We start from the raw sequence: 17,387 nt of genomic DNA, 5'->3' as shown, positions 1-17,387 counted from the left end.
TCTACAAACTAGGGTTTTAACAAACTTTAAAACAACATAGTTTGACACTTGATAAATACCTTAGATTGATGAAACAACATTTGATTGTTGTTGAAATCTACACAAATGCTTTGGCCTTGCTTGAAAATCACTTCTTCACTCTACTTCCCTTGCTCTGTGTTCAAATAATGAAAAATGATTGAAAAAATTGACCTTATACCATTCAATACATAGCATTTATTGCTTAGTGCATATACAACTATAAACTCATCTCCCATGCATTTCAGTTTCACTTGGCTTCCATTAGTTTTTCATCACTCAGCAGCTATTAGAGTTACCCTCACTCGGCTCCAACATAAATTTCCTTTACTCGACAACCACTACTTACGCAGCTCCAATTGGCATTTAATCAGCATTTGAAGAGACTTTTCACACTCGGCACTGACGTGACAATTTTAAGATTTAACATTGAATTTTCTTTGATTGCTTACACCTTTTATCCATCCTAGTTTATCCTTTTCATTGCTAACCTATCTTGGAACTCATGTATGATAAACCATTTAAATATCAGTCCTACATACCTCCTTTATGCTTAATTTGATGAGGTGTGATAACTTGACCTATCAGGTGAAGTGATCTCTTCATTTGATGTGCTACATCCATCTTTCTTTTTCCATGTTTTGTTCATCTCTTCTTTGGTATGTGTCAACATCTACTTTGTCTTTTCCTTTTTTGAACTCTAAATTAGGTGCTCTAACTTTGTTGGACAATGTCTACTAATATGACCTGTCTTTAAATCATTAAAGCATGTGGTTTAACTCAACCATTTGCTATAGTTTCCACTAAAATGTTTTCTTATGCAATTCTTAGGGATGTGCCCATACTCTTGACAATTATGATAGCTATATCTCATATTGTAATCCTAGTAATAGGAATTTCCATGGCTTCTTCCCTTTTTTGAATTGTTTGATGATCATGTGGACTTGGATTTGCATTCAAAAGCTCTATGTCCATACTTTTGATAGTTATAGTAGTAACCTTCAAATCTTGTTACATGTATAGTTCTTGTTCTACATTCATGTGCCTAATGACCTTTCTTGTTGCACTTGTGACAATGAATTATGCTTTTAGGTTTGTCATGCTGGTTTGCATTCTTGTTCCTGCACACATTGGCAGTATGTCCTTTCTTTCCACAAAAATGACAAGTGGGTTTGGAGTTCTTACCTTTGTCATTTCTTTCTTTAGTAGTCTTAAATGATTCTCCTTCTTTAGTGCTAGTATGGCCTATTCTTGATGTATCATTGCTAGATCTTGGGGATTTCAATAGTTTCTCAAAGTACTTGATGGCTTCATTTGGCTTATTGAAGCTTTCAAAAATTTCTCTCTCTCTCTCTCTCTCTCTCTCTCTCTCTCTCTCTCTCTTCTTAGATCATTTTTCAGTTGATCATTTTGCAACTTTAGTGTGGCGATTTCAATGTCTTAGACATTCAACTCATGATGAGCATTCATCATCTGGCATAGGGTGTCCAATTGCATGTTGGAGATTTTGACAAGCTTAGTTGACTTCTCTTCTAGTCTGTTAGCTAGGTTTCTCTTGTCTTCTTCTAACATGACCTTGTCTTCAATGGCTTTCTTCTTTTGTTTGGTCACTTCACATAGCATCACAACGTGTTATTCTTGTTCCAATTTTAGATATCTAATTTCCTCAGCCTATGTCCTATTCTTTTCCATCAAATCTACAATTGCTGCATCAAATTCATTTGAGTTACCATCTAAAGATAATTTTGTGGTGTCAATCTCTTTGTATTGTGTATCATTTTCTTCTATATCAATCTCTTTCCTTTTCTTTAGCAAACTTCTCAATGCATCTCTAGCCTCATTAATTTTTTGTAGTAAGAGATGTATCTCAATCTCCTAATTTTCAATTATCTTTCCCAACTTTTAAACTTCCATCTCAAGATCTTTTCTCCAAGCTGTAAGGCTTCTCTTGATGGGAACTAGGCTCTGATACCAATTGTTGATATTATAGATAAGAAATGTATACTTCTAGGGGGGGGGGGGGATCTGAAGTACTAAACTCTTAACCAATAAAAATCTAAACCTTAAAAACAATACATGCATAAGCTTATTGAAATAACATGTAAAGTAAATGCACCCACATAAACACTTGACATAAGATATGATTACCCAAAAACCCTTCAATGAGAAGGTAAAACTAGGGTGGGGATGACATCCACAATTCTTCACTACTGCAACAATAAAGTTCACCTATTAAGGTTACATGATTCGACCACTCTCATGATCTACCTTGTTAAAGGCTTACAAAATATTGTTAGATCTCACCCTGTTAAATTATTTTAACACCCTACTAGAAGTGCACCTATCCAAAGGATTTATGAGAATTCACTTGGAATGTCACCCTATTAAAGGATTTCACAATGACTATTCAGTCAACCTTAATACAAAGGATTTCATCCCACTGATATATTTTTTAGAAAGTATAGTAGAATGTTTGATCTTATACACTTACAATCTAGTATTGTTGAATTTAGATCTTGATTCAATCCATCTTAATCCTTTTTGATCTGATATGAAATTACTATATCCTCAATTCTTTGTTTTGATAACTAATTCTACAATTCTATCCCTCTTCTAAGTCACCTTAAATGCATTCTAATCAATTCACCTCTTTTCTCCCTTCAATCCTTCACTAGCATCACCTTTGTGTATGCATTCTCTCATTATGAATTATGGGGCTTCGATTTTCTTATAAAGATTTCATGACTTAGGGTTAGGTATGAATCTATAACTAAGATTCATCCTTTTCACCTCTTTACCATTTCATTTTTCTAATTGGTTGCATGTTGATTGCATAGGGAATCCAAATAGATTTGATCTTATCTCTAAGTTTTGAGATCTATCCATATTTTGACTCAAAAATGTTTTATGTTGTTGTTTTTTCCAACACAAACAACTAAGTCCTTTCTATGTTACTCAACACCTATTAATATTGATGCTCAAAACTAATTGAAATTTTGTTTGGCTTGACACCTAAATTTTCTCAACATCAACTGTTCACTTAGCACTTGAATTGCTCAGCACATGAGTGACTTGACACTCATTCCAACTCGACATCTATACATATTATACTCAGTATATGTTACTAGCTCAGCATAAAATTTGTAAATATGTTAAGTGTATTGACACTCAATTGTAAAAAATAATCTAAGATCAACATCTCTCTCTCTCTCTCTCTCTCTCTCTCTCTCTCTCTCTCTCTCTCTCTCTCTCTCTCTCTCTCTCTCTCTCTCTCTATCCAATAGTCATGACAAAGATGGCCGACCACCTAACCAAGAAAAGACATGGTTTGCAAAAAAAACTAAACAATTTCATTCGATTGGTTGGAGATAAATAAAAAAATGAAAATATAGGCCCTGATGGTTGAGAGAAGACAATCTAAAAATATCATTGGTAGATAAATATAGGATGTGTGGTTATCACGAAATTAATGTGAAGGTAAGGCTGTCTCAGTAGAAAAACAATTATATTCTAAGGTGAAAGTAACATCTTGGGGAACTAGTACTCCTTGCTTGCCCTATATGTCATTTGTCAAGCATGAGAATCCTTTAGCAAGAACGTATTAAAACGTAGGTCATATCATCATCAATAATAAAATTCATTGACAACATGAGCTAAATTTGAAATTAGGTTTTTGAAGGGGAAGGAGATGATTGCAAGTGATATATACAACAAGGAAATAAAATAGATGTCAAAATTTTATGGAAGAAAACCTAAACCCTAAAAAAAAAAAATAGAAGATAGAAACAACACACATTTAATCCCCTAAAATTGAAATAATTAAAATATGAAAAATTAAAATCATTGAGGGTAGTTATTTTTAAAAATAGACTAAAACATTTAGCTACTGTAATGATATAAGTAACTTCAAAATAACATATTTTTGATGATCTTCATATAGCAAGAAATACATACACTCTGGGTTTTAGCTTCAAGGCAAACAAAATTTTGATATGAGCTTATCAACCCCAAACCTCTATTGGAAATTTAAAACTACAACATTAGAACAATGCCAATACTAGAGAATATTGGTAAAATAATGAGCCATAAAAATCTTAGGGAAATATAAAAACATGATTGAAGTTCCTTTGCTCCCCAATTCCACCAAATCTCCTATAGAGACTCAAAATGTAGATATGAATCTTACTAAAATCAAAAAATCCTACAATACCATTCCAAATTTTCTTGGAATTTCATCCCTCAAATTTCTTCAAAATCTAATGAATCAAAACAAAGAAATTATGCGTCTAACATGAAAATTAGGAAAAACACAAATTCTAGAAAACTGAGTGCATACATCTGAGCATCATCCAAATTAATGTGTTTTGTATAGCTGTAATATGTATGCTATTTTTTTTGCATAAGGTAAACTATTTAGAGATGGGCTTTCTATGTATACATTACTATTTTAATCATTCTACCATGAAATGTAGATGCATAAAGCTTAACAAAAAACCACACGTCTCACCTACATGAAAAGCAAGAATACATAATTGCCAATAGTTGTTTTCTATCTTTCCATAGGAACTAGAGACCCAAGAATTTGGTAGTTACACTAAAAATGGCAACTACCAAGGTATTCAGGATGAATGCTAACCCCAACACATTTCAATTCAATTTTTGCCTCTTCTCTTTCATTGATTTATGTGAAAGCATTATTCTGCATAGAATCTAGCTAAAAGTTGATCATCTCTTTCAATTAAAATATAATTAAATATAAGAAGTGGACATTGGTAGATGGTAATGAAAATATCTAATTGGATATAGAGAAAAGCACTAATCACCCATTAAGCTCAAGCCCCCAGCAATAGTTCCCTATTGTAATAGGAACTAAAAAGGTATACAACTCCAATCATAATTTGTACAGGTCTAAAATGCATTATGAAATCTTAATATGTCATTTACAAATGTAAGGAAATAATATAAATATATTTTAAAATATGGATGCCTCTAAATAAGCTCAAATTGACGTGCTACATTGGACATAATTCTTCAATTGCACATCAAAATCTATAGCTAGGCATCTATAAACAACTATGAACTCTTACCTTGATAGATAAATCTGAACATTAAGGAATCTGAATTGAGTACACTTATATTAAATAAGAATCTCTCTTGTTGAAAGTATAAACAACTATGAACTCTTACCATGAAAGATAAAATTGAACATTAAGGAATCTAAATTGAGTACACTTATATTCAATAAGAATATCTCTAGTTGAAAGTCCTAAATATGCACTTCCAAAAGCTATAGACACTTTGGAGAGAGGTTAGGAATAGTTATCCACCTTGATGTACGTTGAAAACTAATCAAACTACTAAAATATGTTTGTGTTACAACTCATAAACTATAATCACAACTAAGCCTATAAATTATTTCTCACTATAGCCTATGAGAAGTTGTTATTAATTTAGAATGAATAAATAATTGAGCTTAAATAAAGTGATTGAATAATAATGATGTTAATACTTCAAAAAAGATGTAAACAACCTCTATTCTACTCCCTAAACATCCAATTATTGTTGCACTTCTACTCAAATCTCATATTAAACAGTTCAAAAGTGAGAAACTATGAAGAGTAGCTAGATACTCCTCTTACCCTCTCTAGGTGCATATCACTAGTACAAAAACAACAATACGTGACTAAAAAAACCATAAAATTTGTATATATGTAACTAAAATCAGTCACATGACTAATAGTAGTTAATATCCAGTCATTTATAACACTACTAAATTTACTATTAAATGATTTTAGTCACTTATTTACTTACTAATTTTGATCATCAATTTAGTCACATATTTTGTGGTATATTTAGTAGTATATTTAATCACATATTTAGTAGTATATTTAATGGCATATTTAATCACATATTTAGTATATTTACTCACATATTTAGTAGTGTATTTAGACATATATTTGATCATTGATTTAATCACATATTAATTGGTATATTAAGTGACATATTAAGTCAAATATTTAGTATATTTAGTAGTGTATTTGATCACATATTTATTAGTATATTTGATCATAATAGGACATGATGGAATCAAACTACCATCCTTCTACTTGTAAAGCAGATGCTCTTCCATTAAGCTAGCACCCTTTAAAGAATAATCATACACAAATATATACAAGATTAAAATAAAACTATACATGACATAAAATCTTGTAGGATTATATATCTTGCATGTTTTTAATATTAGAAAGCCCAAAATACAAGTAAGAGTTCAACAACAAGATAATTCAAGGATTAAATAAAAGCATGAACATGAATGGCTAGTAATAGTTGTCCAATGTCCTACTTGATTCTAGTTGTTTTAGTTGTAAATCCTTATCGTGCCCTTCCTATAATACTTGACTAAGGGAATTCAATATCACTCCTAGCAGTCCTAATCTTTAGAAACTCATCATGGTGAATATTAATATTGGGCTATACCCATCTATTTTTTCATATCAACTACAACTCCATTCTATTAAATTTATGTACATTAAGATCTTGAAAATCCTTGAAACTCCTCATCAATTTGTATTTGTTTCATATATTTATCCTTCCATTATCTTCTACTCCTTGATTACCAATTTCAACATTTCCTCTACCTAGAATAAAAATATATTTGAATACCCTTTTAACAAAATATAATGCTCTCTACCAAGATTAAACATACAATTTCTGAGAACTACTACTTGGGCTATATATTTTCTAGTATGAATCATTAAATACATCAAATTATAACACTTCATTAATACAATCATAAAATATAGAAGGGTTAGTTTCAACCTTTTACAATCCATTTACAAAGTGTAGTGTTACTAATGTTAGACCATTTGGAACTGAGTCTCCCCATTGGACTGACTAACCACTCTAGCATTATTCAACATTCTGGCACCTACCAAAATTTGCAATAAGTAGAAGCAAGGCTCAGATAAACCATCATTGCAATTTCTATAACAAACCAATTATATTTTTCCTTTAAATAAAGAGCATAATTTATAGAAAAATCAATGTAGGGTCATAACATTTAATAATGACCTTAACCATTCAATTTATAGATGAGAAACAACGTATTGTTAATTTGGATTAGGTTTTAGAACATGACTCAGAGGTAGAGGATAAGTCTGGGGTTCAGATGCATATTGAACAATAGGTAAAGAGTAATTTGGTTGAGGAATTTTTGGTAGAGGAAGTAGGGGATGGTGAAGTTAGATAGATCAACAAGATAGTGAGGATGCGATCTTCATAGAAACTCTCAATTTTTCAAAACCACAATATGTAAGCACTTATACACCTAAGACTAAAGGTAGAAATCCTAAAAGTACTAAAATGAAGGATGAGATTGCTGCTGGAATGCAATCCACTCTTGATGATAAATTTGGAATAGTGAAAAGGATTATGAGGAGAACAAAGGGTTCTCCTTAAGATCAATGAAGATCACTTCATGGAATGTTAGGGGTATCAATGCCCTTGATAAGAGATCAAGAGTTAAAAAATATATTGACTCTTCTCAAGCTGATATTGTTTTGTTGCAAGAAACAAAGCCATCAAATGAAAACTTTCAAAAGACTATGATGAAATGGAACCAGTGGTCCTCAAGTCATTCTCAAGGCATAGGGGCTTCAAGTGGGCTAACAATATTGTGGAATCCCAAAACCATATTAGGACAAGTTATCTAGCAAGATCAATATTGGTAGCTTGCCAATTGTCAACACGTTGATTTATCTTTTTTTATTCTTAACATTTATGGTCCAATTTTGAATAATAATAAAAGAGCTCTCAGGAACATATTAACAAATATCATCCACCAACATGAAGATTATGGCTTCATACTAGGAGGTTATTTTAATTTTATAACAAATCATAAGGAAAATCAAGAAGGAATTTTCCCCCCAACTAAAGTAGTGGAAGATTTTAGATGCTTTATTAATGATAATGACTTGGTAGATATCATTCCCTCCAATGCCCACTTCACCTAGACTAATAGAAGATTGAGTTTTCTTCAAATCATAGAAAGACTAGATAGAATTTTGTTGACTCATTGTTGGAAGTTGAAGCCTATTAAGTTGTGCTATCAAATTATCCCATTCATAGGTTTTGGTCACTTTCCAATTAGCTTAGAAGTTCATAATTATATACCACATAAGCATGGAAAAGCAAGCTTTCTAGAGTATGTGATTCAAGTATCCACATTTTCTCCCACTTCTAAAGCAATGGTAGGTTAGTGCACTTTCAAAAAAGGATCCAAGATGTATCACTTTAACAAGAAACTCCAATATATTGAAAAAATAGATTAAGTTTTGGAACAAGCATGTTTTCAAAAAAAATTTTAGGCAAAAGGAGAAATCTTACAAGGAGCTTGAAGAGATTAATGAACATATTATAGTACATGGAATGGACTAGTTTTTTTTTTTTAAAATAGAAAATCTTGCAAGAAGAATGGGAAGAGTTATGTGCTCGGGAAGAAGAATTTTGGAAACAAAAATCTAGGGAATTATGGCTAAGAGAGGGTGATAAGAATACTATGTTCATCCACATGTCTATGATACATAGGTGGGCAACAAACACCATTTTTCAAATCCAAAATGCAACATTAGGGTTTATGATTAATAATGCACAAGATATTCAACTTGAGGGAGATAGAATCTTCAAATAATTATTAGCACCTACCTTAGGACCATTGTCCTCTCAAGATAATGAAGAAGAATTGTTGGAATATATACCTCATATTCTTACAAATTAAGACACTGATGATTTAATGGATCCATTCTCTTTAGAAGAGATTAGACAAGTAATTTTTTCTCTGCATCTAGATAAATCCTGATGCAAGAGCATCCAGAGGTATAAGGGCAATCCTGTGTCACCCAAAAAATTGTACTTAGACTTAGTTTCTGTTTCATGTCTTTACATTTTTGGATACCCATTTGGCTCAAATAAAGGTTCCAACTCTCATAGTTCAACTATCAGTGCATTTGAAAATCCCAAAAAAATAGGAGCATGCAGTTTGGCCATCATTTTGGTGACCTAGAAGGTGTGACTTGGCCAAATGAATGTAATTGAGATTTAGAGCATTCTAGAAAAAGAATCAGTTCAAAAGGCCCCACAGTTTGAAAGTTATTGCAGTTTTTCAGGTTTTGGAGACCTCCTAAGAATGCTTCAAAGTCAGGTTTGGGGCATTAAATGACCTCAAAAAGGGTCAAAAAATGGGGGACGAGTGAAGCTTGTCCATAGGGTGATAGAGCACTTTGAGAGCTTTCCGAAAATGTAAATGGTTCATCAATCGAAGCTACGGTTCAAAAGTTATGCCTCCCGAAAGTTTGGCTACTGTTTCTGGATTCTTCTAGATTTGCACCGACTTCTAACGCGACTTCTGGAACCTTCTATTTTGTGGGTGGATGCCTGCTAGCACTTTCTAGAATGTATTCCTAGTCCTTAACCCTCCGAGGTCTATTTAAGGAGATTTTTGGCATTGTAAAAGGCAGTTCGGATTGGAGCTTGAGAAGAGGTGCTAAAAGGAGAAATATTCTCCAGATTTATGCTATTGTAAGCCCGTAGGGCATGTTTTGAAGTTTATTTTCTCTGCACTATTTGTACTAGCTTATTTTCTCAGTTAATATAATTCCCCCTTTCTATTGTGTCTATTCTATTGTTGGGTTGTGTCTCCATCAAGTGGTATCAGAGCGGGTTTTCCTGAGTGTGTAGACAGAGCGCCGACTGTGAGGCAGTTTGCACCAGGACTGTGTGGTTGTGGGTCTGAGTTAGAAGATGCCTCCATGAAGAGAGCATGGTGGAAGGGCTAGAGCTATTGATCCTAAGGAGGTTAGAGCCCTCCAGAGACAGGTACAAGCATTGCAAGAGGAGCTTCATAGAGGAGCAAATATTGCCATAGATGACAATAGTGAGGATGACAATGAAGAGGAAGTAATGGAAGTTGACAGGGAAGTTCTGAATCCTATAGAGGAAAGGCTTTTTAGGGCCATTACTAGGTTTGGGAAAAGACCTACAATTGAAGTGGGTATATTTTTGAGAAATTTGAAACTAGATGAGTTGATCGATTGGATCAATGAACTGGAAGAATACTTTGAGTATGAAGATATAAGGGACCCAGATAGGGTTAAGTTTGCAAAGGCCAAACTAAAAGGCCATGCCAAGATCTGATGGCAAGAGGTTCAACTGGAAAGACTTAGAAGAGGAAAGGAGAAGATCAGAAGATGGGATTGCATGGTGGACAAATTGAAGAAGCAGTTCATTCTTGTGGACTACGAGCTTGATCTGTTTAAGAAGATGCATGGGTTAAAGCAAGCAGGAAGATCAGTCCAAGAATATACAGAGGAGTTTTACCGACTCCTGATTAGAGCGGGGCATGCAGAAGCAAATAAGGAGAAGGTTGCTCGTTATATCAGTGGGTTATGACCTAGCATCCAGGAGGAATTAAGTCTGGTAAGAATGACCAGCATTGAAGAAGCATACCAGTTTGCCCTACAAGTTGAAGAGAAGCTGAGTAAAAGGTTTGAAGGAAGACAAAGAGGGTGCGGTCAAGGAGGAAGGGGAAGCGGTAGATCATCTGGAGGCCGCAATGAAACTCAAAAGAAAAATGAAGATGAGGGTACTAGCAGGAACCAGAGGAATGAGGGTTTCAACCGCTCCCGTGATCAAGACTTTGGAAATCAAAGAGGAAGAGGTAGAGGACGTGGACAAGGAAGAGGAGGCTTCCGTGGTACCTATTTCCATTGCAATGAAGAAGGTCATCGTGCCTTTGAATGCCCTCAATGACAAGGAAGGACAGATAGGAGAGCTGAGGGCCAAGCTAGGGTTGCTCATGTGGATGAGGATGCACAATCATCACATTCAGAGGATGTAGAAAGAGGAGAGACCTTGGTAAATGAAAGAGTCCTACTAAGTGGTGAAAATGAACCAGGACAACGGAGGAGTTTGTTCCGTACCAGATGCAAGTGTGAGGATAAATGTTGTGATGTGATCATTGATGGTGGTAGCACTGATAACTTGGTATCAGAAGAGATGGTCTCTAAGCTGAAGCTCAAGAGGGAGAAACATCCCCAGCCCTATCGGATTTCTTGGGTAAAAGATGATCATAAGGTCCTGGTAAGTGAACAATGTTTAGTAAAATTCAAAATTGGGAGTTACCATGATGAAGTTCTCTGTGATGTTATTTCGATGGATGTTTTCCATCTATTGTTGGGTAGACCATGGAAGTTTGATAGACATGCAATACATGATGGACATGCAAACACATACTCTCTGACAAAGGATGGAGTTTGCCACAAATTGAAGCCCATGAAAAGGGAAGGTGAAAAGGTATGTAGCAGTGCTAGGATTTGTCTTGTTGAAGGAAGGAAGTTTTTAGATGGCATGAAACATCAGCGTATGTGCTATGCTTTGATTCCTAGGAAAGATAAAGAAGGTAGTAGTGAAATACCATTTGAAGTTTCAGATTTACTAGGAGAATTTGGAGATATTATCTCTGATAATGTTCCAGATGGATTGCCACCAGTAAGGCAAATCAGTCATCAAATAGATCTGATTCCAGGAGCTAGTTTGCCTAACAAGGCTGCTCACAGGATGACTCCTACTGAAACAGAGGAGCTAAATAGACAGGTTCAGGAGCTGTTGAGGAAGGGCTTGATTCAAGAGAGCCTGAGTCTATGTGCAGTACCTACAGTACTTGCACCAAAGAAGGATGGAGAGTGGAGGATGTGTATAGATTCTCGAGCTATAAATAGGATAACCATCAAGTACCAATTTCCTTTACCAAGGATGGATGATCTTATGGACTGCTTGAGTGGAGCTCAGTACTTCACAAAGATAGATCTAAAGAGTAGCTATCATCAGATATGGATTCAAGAAGGAGATGAGTCGAAAACAGCCTTCAAGACCAAGGAGGGTCTTTATGAGTGGTTATTCATGCCCTTTGGATTGACGAATGCCCCAAGCACCTTCATGCGGCTCATGAATGAGGTACTTAAGAAGTTCTTGGGAAAATTTTTTATTGTCTATTTGGATGATATTTTAATTTTCAGCAAGACTTTGGAAGAACATTTACTGCATATTAGTAGTGTCCTTGAAAGGCTAAGGGAAGAGAAAATGTTAATTAATCTAAAGAAGTGTGTCTTTGCAAAAAGGGAGTTAGTCTATTTGGGATTTGTTATATCACCTGAAGGTCTCAAAATGGATCCAGAGAAGGTAAAAGCCATCTTGGAATGGCCTACTCCAAGGTCTGCTACTGAGGTAAGATCATTTCATGGTCTGGTTAGTTTTTACAGGAAGTTTATTAAGAATTTCAGTGGCATATGTGCACCTCTAACTAATACAATAAGAGGGGATAGAAAAGAGTTCAAATGGACTGTAGTAGCTACGAGAAGTTTTGAATTGCTAAAGAAGAAGGTGACTGAACAACCTATGTTGGCACTTCCAGATTTTAGAAAAGTATTCCAGGTGGATTGTGATGCTAGTGGTAGCACTATTGGGGCTGTATTAAGCCAAGAAGGTAAGGCTATTGCATATTTTAGTGAAAAATTGAATGATGCAAAGAAGAAGTATTCTGTTTATGATCAAGAGTTCTATGCAATAGTTCAGGCCTTAAAGAAATGGAGGCATTATTTATTGCCAAAGGAATTTGTTTTGTATACTGATCATCAGGCATTACAGTACCTAAATGGCCAAGGTAAATTGAATCAGAGGCATATGAAGTGGGTAGAATTCTTGTAGAGTTATACATTTGTGTTGAAGCATAGAAGTGGAAAATCTAATAGGGTTGCAGATGCATTAAGTAGGAGACAGTTGTTGCTTACAACAATGCAGGTTGAAGTAGTTGGGTTTGATGAACTCAAGAATTTGTACCCTGAGGATCCTGATTTTGCTGAAGCATGGAAAGCTTGTCAAGAACCTATTGTTGTAGATAGAACCAAGTGGTTAGACTATTTGATTCAGGATGGCATGTTGTTCAAAGGTAGTCAATTGTGCATTCCAAGGAGTTCCATGAGGGAAAATCTGATTAAGGAGAAACACAGTGGAGGGATGGCAGGACATTTTGGTCAGGATAAGACCATTGCCATTCTTAGAGAACATTATTTTTGGCCTCAAATTACACAGGATGTGAAGAAGTTTGTACAGAGTTGCCAGGTTTGTCAAGTTGCCAAGGGGTTTAGTCACAATACTGGCCTATATCAGCCATTGCCTGTTCCATCAAGGCCATGGGAGGATATAAGTATGGATTTTGTTCTTGGATTGCCAAGGACACAAAGGGGTAATGACTCAGTATTCGTAGTGGTTGATAGGTTCTCCAAAATGGCACATTTCATTCCATGCCACAAAACTCATGATGATGTTCATATTGCAGACTTGTTTTTCAAAGAGGTGGTAAGACTACATGGTCTTCCAAGGAGTATAGTTTCTGACTGAGATACTAAATTTGTGGGGTATTTCTGGAGGACATTGTGGAAGAAGTTGGGAACAGACTTGAAATTTAGTTCCACGCATCACCCACAGACTGATGGCCAAACAGAAGTGGTAAATAGAAGTCCGGGCAATTTGCTGAGATGTTTAGTTGGAGATAAGCCCAAGGGATGGGATTTGATTCTACCACAGGCAGAGTTTGCTTATAATAACTCTATAAATAGGAGTACTAGAAAATCACCATTTCAAATTGTATATGGAAATAGCCCAAGGACTGCACTAGAATTGAGGAAGATAGAACAAGGGGAGAGAACAAGTGCTGAAGTTGAGGAATTTGCTGAACACATCAAGTGTCTACATGAGGAGGTTCAAACACACATTATCAAGATGAATCAAGAGTATAAAGCTAGGGCTGATGCAAGGAGAAGACATAAGGAATTCCAAGTAGGGGATCTAGTCATGGTGCACTTATGAAAAGAAAGATTTCCAGTTGGTACTTACAACAAGCTGAAAATGAAGAAATTTGGCCCCTGCAAAATTTTGAAGAAACATAACTCAGGAAATGCATATGAGGTGGAGTTGCCAGATGGTATTCACATTTCTCCCATTTTCAACATTGCAGATTTAACAGAGTATCATGATGATGGTGCAAATGAAGAGTTGGTTTTAGAGCCATGTCCAATTCCTGCTTCTAAGAAGGAGGAGATAGAAGACATTCTAGATCACCGTGTGGGTAGGAGTACCAGAAACAAGCAGTATGAAGAGTATTTGGTCAAATGGAAAGGATGACTGATCAAGGACTCAACTTGGATTTCAGCAGCTGAGGTTTCTCATTTGGGATTTCCTCTACCATCCATAAAGTGACAGGGTCACTTTTTAATCTACCCTGGGTGTCTGATGCAGGAGCATCTAGAGGTATAAGGGCAATCCTGTGTCACCCAAAAAAATGTACTTAGACTTAGTTTCTGTTTCATGTCTTTACATTTTTGGATACCCATTTGGCTCAAATAAAGGTTCCAACTCTCATAGTTCAACTATCAGTGCATTTGAAAATCCCAAAAAAATAGGAGCATTCAATTTGGCCATCATTTTGGTGACCTAGAAGGTGTGACTTGGCCAGATGAATGTAATTGAGATTTAGAGCATTCTAGAAAAATAATCAGGTCAAAAGGCCCCACGGTTTGAAAGTTATTGCAGTTTTTTGGGTTTTGGAGACCTCCTAAGAATGCTTCAAAGTCAGGTTTGGGGCATTAAATGACCTCAAAAAGGGTCGAAGAATGGGGGATGAGTGAAGCTTGTCCATAAGGCGATAGAGCACTTTGAGAGCTTTCCAAAAATGTAAACGGTTCATCAATCGAAGCTACAGTTCAAAAGTTATGCCTCTCGGAAGTTTGGCTACCGTTTCTAGATTCTTCTAGATTTGCACCGACTTCTAACGCGGCTTCTGGAACCTTCTATTTTGTCGGTGGATGCCTACTAGCACTTTCTAGAATGTACTCCTAGTCCTTAAGCCTCCGGGGTCTATTTAAGGAGATTTTTGGCATTGTAAAAGGCAGTTCGGATTGGAGCTTGAGAAGAGGTGCTAAAAGGAGAAATATTCTCCAGATTTATGCTATTGTAAGCCTGTAGGGCATGTTTTGAAGTTTATTTTCTCTGCACTATTTGTACTAGCTTATTTTCTCAGTTAATATAATTCCCCCTTTCTATTGTGTCTATTCTGTTGTTGGGTTGTGTCTCCATCAAATCCTCTGGCCTAGATGGATTTACAGCGCTGTTCTATTAGAAGTGTTGGGATTTTATTAGTTTTTAACTTTTTTCTATGTTGGAGGAATCAAGGAAACATGGTTCAATGTTGAAAGACTTCAACACTAAAAACATTGCTTTAATACCTACAACTAAGTCTCCCCAAACTTTTGCAAATTTTAGACCCATCTCTTTATGCAATGCAATGTACAAGATTTTTACAAAGGCTATTTATCTTAGGCTTTAGAGGCTCCTTTTCAAGATTATTTCACTAGAATAAGGGGGCTTGTACTAGGTAAAGAAACTATAGAGGGTGCACTTGTTGCACATGAGGTGTTGTACTCAATTAATTCAAATAAAATTCTATTGTTTGTGATTAAGTTGGACATGCTGAAAACATATGACAAAGTGAAGTGGGATTTTTTGTTTAATTTCTCAAAAAGTTTGGGTTCTCAGAGAAATGGTGCAAGTGGATTAGGTCTTGCATCTCAGGTGCAACTTTTTCTATCATTCTAAATGGAACTTCGATGAGTTTCTTCAACTCCACACAAGGTGTGCAGTAGGGTAACCCCCTATTTCCCTTGTTATTTATCATTATGGCTGAGGCGCTGAGTCATATCATTAAATTTAGACAAGGTCAAGATCTTTTGCGAGGAGTGAAGATTCTAGGGTCTTTTTTGATAGTCACGCATTCCTTATTTGTTGATGACATTACTATTTGGAGAAGCTACGTTAAAAGAAGCAAAAATAGTCCAGCAAAATTTAGATTTATATATGAAGGTATTAGGGCAGCATATTAGTGATAAAAAATCAAAATTTTATATCTTTTTTACGAATGATCTAATCACTAGGAAGATTGTTTGAAAACTTAAATTTTTCAAGACTAGAGCTTACATTTAGTATACTTGGGTGTCCCCTTTTTTATTGGATCTAATAAGGCTACACATTGGAAATTAGTGGTTGAAAGGATTAAAAGTAGAATTTCTATGTGGAAAGTGAGATGGTTATCATTTGCAGGAAGAATTCTTCTAGTTAAAACTATCCTATTCACCAACCCTAATTATTTTGTGAAAGGTAAAGAGGGGTCATATTGAATAATTATAGTAATTGCACATACAAGAATTAGGAAATGGTTGCATACATAGATTGATAGATCTAACAATGTATCGACCAAGGAGAAAAAAAAGTTGATATTTATAATGTAACGATGAATTATGGTAAATCTCCCCCAAGAAATGCTTAAAATATTCATGGTCAGTTATCCTTCTACCATATTTCTATAGTGTGAAACCATTGCTGATCCTATTCATGGGGTCATTATTCATAATCTTTTGGGGCTGCCAATCTTTAGTTAGGCTACAAAGAAGGTAAGATATTTTTCTATAGAGATATGATGTTTCTACAATTTTTGTACATTTACAAAGATATGATATTTCTACAGTTTCTATATAGAGTTCAGCAACTTTTAATAGGAGATATAAAAGTTCATAAATATTTCTTGTTTACTAATTTAGGGATAGGTGATTGGAAACTTCTAGCTATACCAATCCTATATGGTGATATGCGTATGCCCCCATTTAACAATTTCCTAGATCTTCTAGGTTAAGACTCTTAAGAAAATACAAATGGTAGGTTGAAAGGAAAAATCCATAACATGCATAGCATCCTTCCAACCTGTGCCAAAATGGTAAGCTTTAGAATATGATACAAACACCCATGGAGGCATAATTGAAAGTAGAATTTAACCATATGTTAAAGTTGCAAGGTCCTTGGTTGATATCCATTCAAAACATGGAAGCATACAACATGCATATAAACTATTTGAAAGTCATAAACTAAAGCAATTATATTCATTGCTAAGTTAACAAAATCAAGTCCACAATCCATGGTGAATGGAAACACTATTTGGGCATGATTGGGATGGTTTGGTGCTTTATGAGTGTAAAATATAAATACTATTATAAATAACAACTACCTTATTAGAAAATTATCGAAAATGGCACAAATAAGACCAATGAATTGTGTGACAATGTGCCTCAAATAACTACAGTTTCAATGAATGTCATGCTTACAAAATTGTTAGAAAATTAAGTTTCCTCACTAGATATTTATCCAAAATGTCAAAGCACAAACAAGGCCAGTGTACTGACAAAATTCCTCAAGGAACTGTGGTTTCAAGG

The sequence above is a fragment of the Cupressus sempervirens genome, chromosome 10 (assembly GCF_028749045.1).
Source record: "Cupressus sempervirens isolate cs-2001-9-10 chromosome 10, ASM2874904v1, whole genome shotgun sequence".
Taxonomy (NCBI): domain Eukaryota; kingdom Viridiplantae; phylum Streptophyta; class Pinopsida; order Cupressales; family Cupressaceae; genus Cupressus; species Cupressus sempervirens.
Note: the sequence above shows the minus strand (reverse complement) of the source record.